This window comes from Myotis davidii, unplaced genomic scaffold (genome assembly GCF_000327345.1).
Source record: "Myotis davidii unplaced genomic scaffold, ASM32734v1 scaffold100, whole genome shotgun sequence".
Classification (NCBI taxonomy): Eukaryota; Metazoa; Chordata; class Mammalia; order Chiroptera; family Vespertilionidae; genus Myotis; species Myotis davidii.
Window position 1 is genome coordinate 471,732 of NW_006292691.1, and position 10,663 is coordinate 482,394.

General features: G+C 42.5%; 1 protein-coding gene across 1 annotated transcript in view; it reads left to right on the forward strand.

Moving 5' to 3' along the window:
- Positions 1-10,663, forward strand: part of RAB11FIP3 (RAB11 family interacting protein 3 (class II)) — a 127,291-nt gene that overhangs the window by 26,837 nt on the left and 89,791 nt on the right. The window lies entirely within an intron of this gene.

The following is a 10,663-nucleotide window of genomic DNA, read 5'->3' on the forward strand; positions in this document are numbered from 1 at the left end:
CCCTAGGGTTTTTTTCCCTATTACTTTTTGAGGGAGGGAGGGAGGGGGTGGAAAGGAGGGACAGGGGAGAGAGAGAGAGGAGAGAGAAGAGAGAGGGAGAGAAACGTTGGTGTGAGAGAGAACCATCAACCAGTTGCCTCCCTCACAGGCCCTACCCAGGGATTGAACCTGGCACCTTTTGGTATACGGGACAACCAACTGAACCACACTGGCCAGAGCTATACTTCATCTTGTAATGTACATTTGGTTGTGTGGCTTTTTTTTTTTTAACATATTTTATTGATTTTTTACAGAGAGGAAGGGAGAGAGATAGAGAGTTAGAAACATCGATGAGAGAGAAACATTGATCAGCTGCCTCCTGCACACTCCCCACTGGGGATGTGCCCGCAACCAAGGTACATGCCCTTGACTGGAATCGAACCTGGGACCCTCGAGTCCGCAGGCCGACACTTTATCCATTGAGCCAAACCGGTCAGGGCTGTGTGGCTTTTATTAATCTTAAAAACAACCAACAAAAACAAACATAAAACCTCTTTGTCCCAAATAAGTAAAGGAATATTACACATAGGCACACAGGCTTTACTTTTTAACTAAACAACCAATCTAGCATTTGTTGTACACAGGGTGTGAAATGACTCCTCTCTTTGAAATGGGAAATCCAAACTCCTCTTATACTAGGAATGTGATTTAACCATATTCTTTTCTATCAAGGGATGGTGCTCCATAAGGGATGTAAATACCTTTTTTTAAAAAAATATATTTTATTGATTTTTTACAGAGAGGAAGGGAGAGGGATAGAGAGTTAGAAACATCGATGAGAGAGAAACATCGATCAGCTGCCTCCTGCACACTCCCTACTGGGGATGTGCCCACAACCAAGGTACATGCCCTTGGCCGGAATCGAACCTGGGACCTTTCAGTCCGCAAGCCGACGCTCTATCCACTGAGCCAAACCGGCTTCGGCAGGGATGTAAATATCTTGTTCAACATACAGACTCCTTCAAAAGGAAATTACGAGAGCACTCCCCTCCTGTTGACAGTTTTCAAATGTGATAAGTCCAGATTTGAGTAAATGTGTGGAAAAGTTTAGAAATGCTTAGGGTACCTAAAAATTATTTTATTGTTTCAGGCTTAACTACATTTTCTGATTTCTATTTTGTCTTGGTATGGCAGTGGTCAGGTGGATGCTATTATAGGGTATTTGGGTATATGTGAGGGGATGTTGCATGCAGAAGTTGTGGGGTTTCGTTGTACATTTAGGTATCAGCAACGTGCAGTAAAATTAGATTTGTGGTTTGGGTTTGGATTAAGCCACAAATTTACCTGTTCTCACTGTTAGTGACATAGAAAGCATTTAAATTTGGTTATAGATACAGCCTGGGCCAGGTGGGTCAGTTGGTTGGAGCATCGCCTCAAACACCAAAAGGTTTCAGGTTCAATTCCTGGTTGGGGCACTTATGGGACCCAACTGATTGATGTTTCTCTCACACATTGATTTTCTCTCTCCCTTCCTCTCTCTCTCAAATCAATAAACATATCCTCCGGTGAGGATAAAAAAATTTGGTTAGATACATACTGTGATGATCAGGAAATTCCTTGTTTAGGTCATTCAAGCCTTAGACTACTGCTTCATAAACTTTTTATTTTAGACCCCTTTACATTTTTAATATATATATGTATATATATGTGTGTGTGTGTGTCCTTTACATTTTTAAATGTTATTGAGTACCAAAGAGCCTTTGTTTATGTGGGTTATATCTATTGAGCTTTGCTATATTAGAAAGTAAAACTAAAAAAAAAACCTAAGTTATTTTTATTTATCTGTTAAAAATAATTCATTACAGCCTTGGCTGGGTAGCTCAGTTGATTAGAGCATCATTCCAATACACCAAGATTGCTGGTTCCATTCCTGGTCAGGGCACATACAAGAAGCAATCAATGAATGTACATATAAGTGGAATAACAAATCACTGTTTCTCTCTCCCTCTCTCTCAGATCAATAAATTAAAATAATAAAAATAAATCATTACATGTTAACATTAATGACATTTTTATGCAAAATAACTATTTTCTAAAATAGTGAGAAGAGTGGCATTGTTTTACATTTTTGCAAGTCTCTTAAATGTCTGGCTTAATTGAAGAGAGCTGGATTCGTTTTTTTTAAATTCTTTTTAAAATAGGTGTTTTGTTGATTTTTTAGAGAGAGTGGAAGGGAGAGGGATAGAGAAATAGAAACATCGATGAGAAACATCAGCATCAATAGGCTGCCTCCTACACACCCCAGGATCAAGCCCACAACCACGCATGTGCCCTGACCGGGAATTGAACCAGTGACATTTTGGTTCGTGAGTCGATGCTCAATTACTGAGTCACACAGGCTGGGTGAGAATGGATTGTTACATCTGCCTCTGCAAGCAATTGTGTCATGTAACCTGTGGAAACTCCACTGTACATCTGTGGGCGAGCGGGATGAAAGAAAGGAAAGAACGTCTTAGCATGTTATGAAGTTTGTTATGGACTTGGACACCCTGCTCCCCGGGACACCAGTCTCCCTCAGGACCTCTAGACCACTTGCCGAGAGACTGTTTACACCACTGAAGGGACCACGTGGTCACCTGATCTCACGCACTTGCTCTCATCAGATTCACTTGGAGATCTCCTTAAAACTGACTTCTGGGCCCTCCCCGAGTGTCTGATTTATCTGGTTCAGGTGAGGCTTGCTAAGAAGTGTGTTTCTAATTAGTTTCTGGTGATGCTGCTGTTGTTGGTCCTGGTGTGTCACTCAGAGAGCCAGTTTTCTAGAGGATTTTGAAAATGTTTTCATCTCTTTAAAGATCCTTCCCCCATCCGTCATATTTTATTTTAACATCGCTCTTCCCCTCACTGTGGTATTTATTCTGACACGTTAATTTCATAAATGTTTACTTGGGACCCACTCTGCTGGCTCCTCAGAATGCCTCAGAGCTTCCCTCCGCCCTCCCTGCTCTCTGTCGTGGTAGAAAGGTCAGATGAAAAGCCAGGACCCAAACTGGGAAAGCAGCACACCTTGGCCTCTTCTTTCTGACATGTCTCAGCTACCCTCCAACCTCAGCTTGTTGCACTCTTTTTGGTATTTATTTTAATTTTATATTTTGGTTTAATTTTAATTTTTATCATGTGTATCATTTAAAAAAATCAAATAGTGAGCTACACGTTATATAACGAAGAGTAGTTACACTCTCCTTACTTCCCACTTCCAGACTCCTGGCTGTTTCCTTCTAGTGTTCCCCCTTGCCCCCAGTTTTAGGTAGTTTCTATTGAGTTTCTTTTGTCGAAGGTACACCCACATATTTCCCTCTGTCTCCTCCATTCTTTCAATACAATTAATTCTAATCTTGCCTAAATAGACATTCTGTATTTATCTGTTTTGACTGTAGGTATTTTTCATACCTGTTAGGTGTGCTGTGATTACCTTTCCTTTCTAATGCAGTCTTTGGTTTTTCCACACAACACTATGTTTTCACTTGTTTAGTTTTCTACAGACTAGCAATAGTTCTTTCTAGCCTGTCTGCAGAGTCTCGTTGTTCAGCACACATTCTTGGGCCTCCATTGTTGTGTATTAGCTCCTTTTGTCACTCAGGGGTTCTCCATGTCTCCCCCCTCCCCCCCATGGTCCTCTGGGCCCAGTGTCCTGCTTTGGGTGTATCCCTGGGTGTCTTTTTTTTGATTTATCCTTCTTTTTTTTTTTTAAATATATTTTATTGAATTTTTACAGAGAGGAAGGGAGAGAGATAGATAGAAACACGGATGAGAGAGAAACATCAATCAGCTGCCTCCTGCACATCTCCTACCGGGGATGTGCCCGCAACCCAGGTACGTGCCCCTGACCGGAATCGAACCTGGGACCTTTCAGTCCGCAGGCCGACGCTCTGTCCACTGAGCCAAACCGGTTTCGGCTGATTTATTCTTCTTGTCTAGGTTCCATGGCAGACACTCAGCCAGGCTTTTTTTTTTCCAGGTACGACACCGATGTCCGTTCTGCTTCCTGTGCTTCACTGGATTGTCTGGCACCCCCTCCCTGGATCTTACAGTTATGTGCTCTTTGCTCTGAGTTCCACTTGTCCATCCCTGTGCATCTTCCAGAACATTGGGGCTGCATTTTCCCAGTGGACTTTCAGGAGGGAGTGGAGAGAAACTCATGTGTTCACCCCACTTAACTGTTTTAAGCTCCTCTCCCTCAACACCCCATCCGTGTGTCAGACCAGCTTAGGAATCTGCCTATGCACTTTCCTCACTGCCCCCACCATTGTTGTGTGATACCGTACAGCAAGACTTGTTAGTGTCTCAGAGCTGGGGGTGGCAGGGCTGGGACTCAGATGCTGCTGCCCCTTTCTATTCCCACCCAAATGTAATCTGCAGGAAATCTGTATCAACAGATTATTTGGTTTAGTTTTTCTCTTCTTGCATTTTGTGTGTGAAAGCTTTCAACTTAGTTTTTTGTAATGCTGGAGTATTTCATTATGTTAATGTAGTATGGTTGCTAGGCATTTATTTTGTCCAGTTCTTCTCTACTAGGAGTAATATCACTATATCGCCAACCATACTGGCTACTTTTCACGTACCTAACTTCTAGCAAGACCTAATTTTTGTGCTGGGAACATTGAGGACACTGTCTTGGGCTTTGAAGTTGTAGATATTTTGAAGCTCTTTAGCCAGCCTTTCTTAGCATTTCAGAGCTTTTCTGTGGCATCAGAGTAGGTAGTAAAGGGAGGAGGCAGGAGTCCTTGGCTGAGCTTCTGGAAATACCTCATTTTTTCAGCAAGAGCTTCCTGTTACTGGCTCTAAAATATAATCCCTGAAGCTGTAAACTGAGTAGCTTCAGGCGTCTCCTTCTCCTGCCCAGTTTGCAGGAGCCTGGCCCTGGGCAGTGCTCTTGTGGGTGCTTGAAGCTCTGGGGAACCGAATGCCTGATGAGCTGCTGTGCATAACGAATCCTTTGAGGAATAGGTGCTGTAGGTGATGGTATTCTGGCCAAGTGTCCTGAATGTCATGTTCTTTTGTACTCAGTTATGTAAGGGCTGTACTTCCATCCATAAAACGGATGTTAGATGTAACATTACAGGAAACAAAAGGGTGTCCTTGGGGCTTTGGAATCAGACAGACCTTGGTTTTGTTTCTAGCTCAGCCACTTCTCGTTTGTTCGCTCAGCAAATGTGCGTGATGATGTTTATTAAGGTAGGATACGAGAAGTGAGATTAACCCATTTCCTGTCCTTCCTCAAGATATTAAACTCAGAGGGGGTGCCAGACAATCCAGTGAAGCACAGGAAGCAGAACGGACATCGGTGTCGTACCTGAAAAAAAAAAAAGCCTGGCTGAGTGTCTGCCATGGAACCTAGGCAAGAAGGCTAAACCAGAAAAGACACCCAGGGATGCACCCAAAGCAGGACACTGGGCCCACAGGACCATGGGAGATGGGGTGAGGGGGGTGGAGCTCCTGTGTGACAAGGGGGGCTAGTACTAGTACACAACAATGGAAGTCCAAGCGTGTGTACTGAACAATGAGATTCCTGCAGACAGGCTAGAAAAAAACTATTGTTAGTCTGTAGAAAACGAAACAAGTAAAAACATAATGTTGTATAGACAAACCAAAGGTTGTATTATTAGGTACAAGCTGATAGGAGTGCTGTGAAGGAAAAGCAGAGGCTACTTGAGTTGTGTAACAGGGAATCTGGCCTCCTTAGAAAAGTTTCCCTCAGGGAAATGACCATTCATTCACTCATTCACTCATTCATTTTTTGTTAATTCTCACACGAGGATATTTTTTCCATTGATTTTTAGAGAGAGTGAAAGGGAGCGGAGAGGGGAACGGAAAGAGAGAGAGAGACCGACAGAGAGAAACATTGATGTGAGAGAGACATCAATAGGTTGCCTCCTGCATGTGCCTGAACTGGGTCGGGGCTGGAACCAGAAACCCAGGTAGGTGCTCTTGACCAGGAATAGAACCTATGACACTTTGGTGTGCAGGCTGACGCTCCAAACACTGAGCCACACTGGCCAGGGCTTGCTTGCTTGCTTTTTTTTTTTTTTTTTTAGGTAACTTTTGAGCTGACATTCTGAAGCTGAGTAGAATTAGTAAGGCAAAGGGTGGGAGAGTAAGGAGCATTCCAGGTGGAGGTGCAACCCATGGAGAGGCCTGAATGGGAAAAAATAGGGCACTTGAGAAGGATGAGGACCAGTGAGGCTGGAGAAGATGATGGGCCAGACATCACAGGGCTACAATGGGAATGTTGGTCCTTAGTACCGAGTGGTTAGAAGGCATTAAAGAGTTTTAGTAACTCACTTCAGATCAAAAGACACACAAAGTGAAGAGATGGAAAAAGATATTTCATGAAAAAGGAAAAAAAAAAAGCTGGGGTAGCAAATCTTATACCAGACCAAATAAACTTTAAAACAAAGGCTATAATAATAGACAAAGAAAGACCCATCAATTGCAAAGAACTTACCTGGGTATTTATTTATTTTAAAAAACCTTCTGGGTATTTACCTAAAAAAAACCCAAAACACTACTTCAGAAAGACGTATGCACCCATATGTTCATTGCAGCGTTATTTTCAATAGTCAAGATGTAGAAGCAAACTAAGTGTCCATCAATATATGAATGGATAGCCTTGGCCGGTGTGGCTCAGTTGGTTTGGAGCATCGTCCCGCACACTGAAAGGTTGCAGGTTCGATTCCAGTGAGGGCACATACCTAGGTTGCGGGTTTGATCCCTGGCCTGGTTGGGGTGTGTGTGGGAAGCAAACCAATTGATGTTTCTTTCTCACATATATTGTTATTTTTTCTCTCTCCTTTCCCCTCTCTCTAAAAATCAATGAACATGTCCTTGGGTGAGGATTTAAAAAAAAATGGATAAAGAAGAAGTGGTACATACATACAATGGAATATTAAAGGCTCTTGTGCTGAGTGAAATAAGTCAGACAGAGTAAGGCAAATGCTATATGATTTCACTTCTGTGTGGAATCAAAAAACAAAATAAACATGCAAACAACAGAAACAACCTCAGAGATACAGAGAACATTTTGATGGTTGCCAGATGGGAGGGGGTTAAGAGGGGATAGATGAAAAAGGAGAACGGATTAAGAAGTAAAAGTTGGTAGTTACAAAATGATCATGGTGACATAAAATATAACATAGGGAATACAGTCAATATTGTAATAATTGTCAGATGGGTATTAGATTGATTGGAGTGATCACTTCATAAGTTATAGAAAGTCTAATCACTATGTTATGTATAACCTGAAACTAATATAACATTGTATGTCAACTGTAATTGAAAAATAAAAACTTACTAAAAAAGTTTAAGTAGAGAAGGATAGGTAATAAGATTTATTTATCTTTTTTAGCTCAAAACTTTTTATTGTTGAGAGTATTACAGATGTGTCCATTTTCCCCTCATTGCCTCCCTCTACCTGGTTCCTACCCCTCCCCAGGCCTTCACCCTACTGTCTGTGCCCATAGGTAAGATCTTTGGTTATCTCTTACCAGCCTCCCTCCCCTCTCTCCTCTGTGATTTGTCAGTCTGTTCCATGCCTCCATGACTCTGATTTTGTTTTGTTCACCAGTTTATTTTGTTCATTAGATTTCTTGTTGATTCAAGTAGTGATAGATATATATTTGTTGCCATTTTATTGTTATATTTTTTTTGTCTCCTCCTCCTCCTCCTTCTCCTCCTCCTCCAATAATACCCTTTAATATTTCATATAATATTGGTTTGGTGGTGATGAACTCCTTTAGCTTTTTCTTGTTTATGAAGTTCTTTATCAGACCCTCAATTCTAAATGAGAGCTTTGCTGGGTAGAGAATCTTGGTTGTAGGTCCTTACTCTTCATCACTTTGAATACTTCATGGTACTCCCTTCTGACCCGCAAAGATTCTATTGAGAAATCAGCTGACAGTCATATGGGCGCTCCCTTGTAGGTAACTAACGGCTTTTCTCTTGCTGTTTTTAAGATTCTCTCTTTACCTTCAACCTTTGGCACTTTAATTATGATGTGTTTTTCATGTCTTTGACTTTTTCACTAAGATTCCTTGAAAGTCTCATGAAGATCTTGAGTAACTTTATAACCATGGTTTTGAACTCTGTATCCAGTAGTTTGCTTGTTTCCATTTCTTTCATTTGTGACATGTTTTTTTGTCTCTGCATTTTGGTGCTTCCCTGTGTTTGTTTCTATGTATTAGGTGGAGCTATTATGTCTCCTGGAATTGGAAGAGTGGCTTTGTGTAGTAGGTGTCCTCTAGGGCCCAGTGGCCCAGCCTCCCCAGTCACCTGAGCTGGGCACTCTAGGTATGTCCCTGTGTGGTCTGTGTGTAGTTTTGTAGTTGAGCCTTGATTGTTGTTAGCGTCTCTGGGAGGAGTTGACTTCCAGGCCAATTGACTGTGAGGACCAGTTGCATCTACAGCGGGAGATCTGTGCAGGAGGTGAGGCCCAGCTGTGAAGCAAGGCAGGCTGGTGCTAGTGCTGGGCCTTGGGCCTTTTGATAGGTTTGGGGCACATTGTCACCAGCTGCCGTTTGTTTGGGGGATTTTAGCAAAGTCTGAAGCCTAAGCCAGGACAGGCCATTCATATGAACAAACTGCTACAAACAGCTTGGGTAAGGCTGCAAATTGGATGCGGTGGGGTTTCAGTGAATCCCCAGGGAAGAGCTAACAGTGTCCTCCAGGCTGATTGAGACTCATTATGGCTACCAGTCAGCCCTGCATCAGGGGAGGTCCCAGCACAGGAACAATGACCCTTGTGAGCACCCTTAAGTTTCTGCTCTGCTGCCAGACAGTCCAGTTCCTCCTCTGATGTGTCTGGACCCCAGAGCTGCCTGGTGCTGGAGCTCAGAGATACCGAGTTCTAGTTTGTGTGCTGACCCTTTATTTATTTATTTAAATAAATCTTTATTGTTCAGATTATTACAGTTGTTCCTCTTTTTTCCTCCCTTAGCTCCCCTCCACCTAGTTCCCACCCACCCTCTGCCCTTACCCTCCCACTATCCTCATCCATAGGTGTATGATTTTTGTCCAATCTCTTCCCACACCCCCCACACCCCTTCCCCCCCGAGAATTGTCAGTTCACTCCCTTTCTATGCCCCTGATTCTATTGTATTCACCAGTTTACTCTGTTCATCAGACTTTTTATTCACTTGATTTTTAGATTCACTTGTTGGTAGATATATATTTGTTGTTCATAATTTTTATCTTTACCTTTTTCTTCTTCCTCTTCTAAAGAATCCCCTTCAGGATTTCATATAATACTGGTTTGGTGGTGATGAATTCCTTTAGCTTTTTCTTATCAGTGAAGCTCTTTATCTGACCTTCAATTCTGAATGATAGCTTTGCTGGATAAAGTAATCTTGGTTGTAGGTTCTTGCTATTCATCACTTTGAATATTTCTTGCCACTCCCTTCTGGCCTGCATAGTTTCTGTTGAGAAATCAGCTGACAATCGTATGGGTACTCCCTTGTAGGTAACTGACTTTTTTTCTTTTGCTGCTTTTAAGATTCTCTCTTTGTCTTTTGCCCTTGGCATTTTAATTATGATGTGTCTTGGTGTGGTCCTCTTTGGATTCCTTTTGTTTGGGGTTCTCTGCGCTTCCTGGACTTGTAAGTCTAGTTCTTTCACCAGGTAGGGGAAGTTTTCTATCATTATTTCTTCAAATAGGTTTTCAATATCTTGCTCTCTCCCTTCTTCTGGCACCCCTATAATTCGGGTGTTGGTATGCTTGAAGTTGTCCCAGAGGCTCTTTACCCTATCTTCATATTTTTGGATTCTTTTTTCTTTTCCGGTTGGGTATTTTTTGCTTCTTCATATTTCAAATCTTTGACTTGATTCTTGGGATCCTCTTGTCTGCTGTTGGATCTCTGTATATTATTCTTTATTTCAGTCAGTGTATGCTTAATTTCTAGTTGGTCCTTTTTCATAACCTCGAGCGTCTCACTAAATTTATCAGTGGTTTCTAGAAAATTCTTGAAAAACTTTATAACTGTGGTTTTGAACCCTATATCCAGTAGTTTTCTTTCCTCCATTTCTGTCATTTGTGCTCTGTTTCTTTGTCTCTGCATTTTTTATGCTTCCCTGTGTTGGAAGAGTGGCTTTGTGTGCTAGGTGTCCTATAGGGCCCAGTGGCTCAGCCTCCCCCGTTACCTGAGGTGGACACTCTTGGTGCACCCCCTTGTGGGCTGTGTGCACAATCTTGTTGTAGTTAGGCCTTGATTGTTGTTGGTATCACTGGGAGGAATTGACCTCCAGGGCAGCTGTCCGTGAGAATCAGCTGTGTCTATAGTGGGAGAACTTCTGTGCTGAAGACACCCTTATGGGGCAAGACTTTCTCCATTGGGGCTTTGGTGGTCACTGAATCTGCCCCCTGAGTGTGTCCCTTATGGATCTGAGGAGTTGTAATCTGGATGGTCCCACTCTGACCACTGGGTACACTGGCACTTGGATCTCTAAGGAGGTGCTAATTTAGCCTCTGCCTGAGGCTACCCAGCAAGAGCTATGGAGAGATCTGCAGATCTCTTCTTTGTTTGGGTTTTCGAGGTGCCCAGATGAGCCCCAGCTGTGAAGCAATGTAAGCTGCTATGGGGCCTTGGGCCTTCTCTTGGAAGTTCTGGGTCTGTCTGGCCACGCTGCAGTTTGT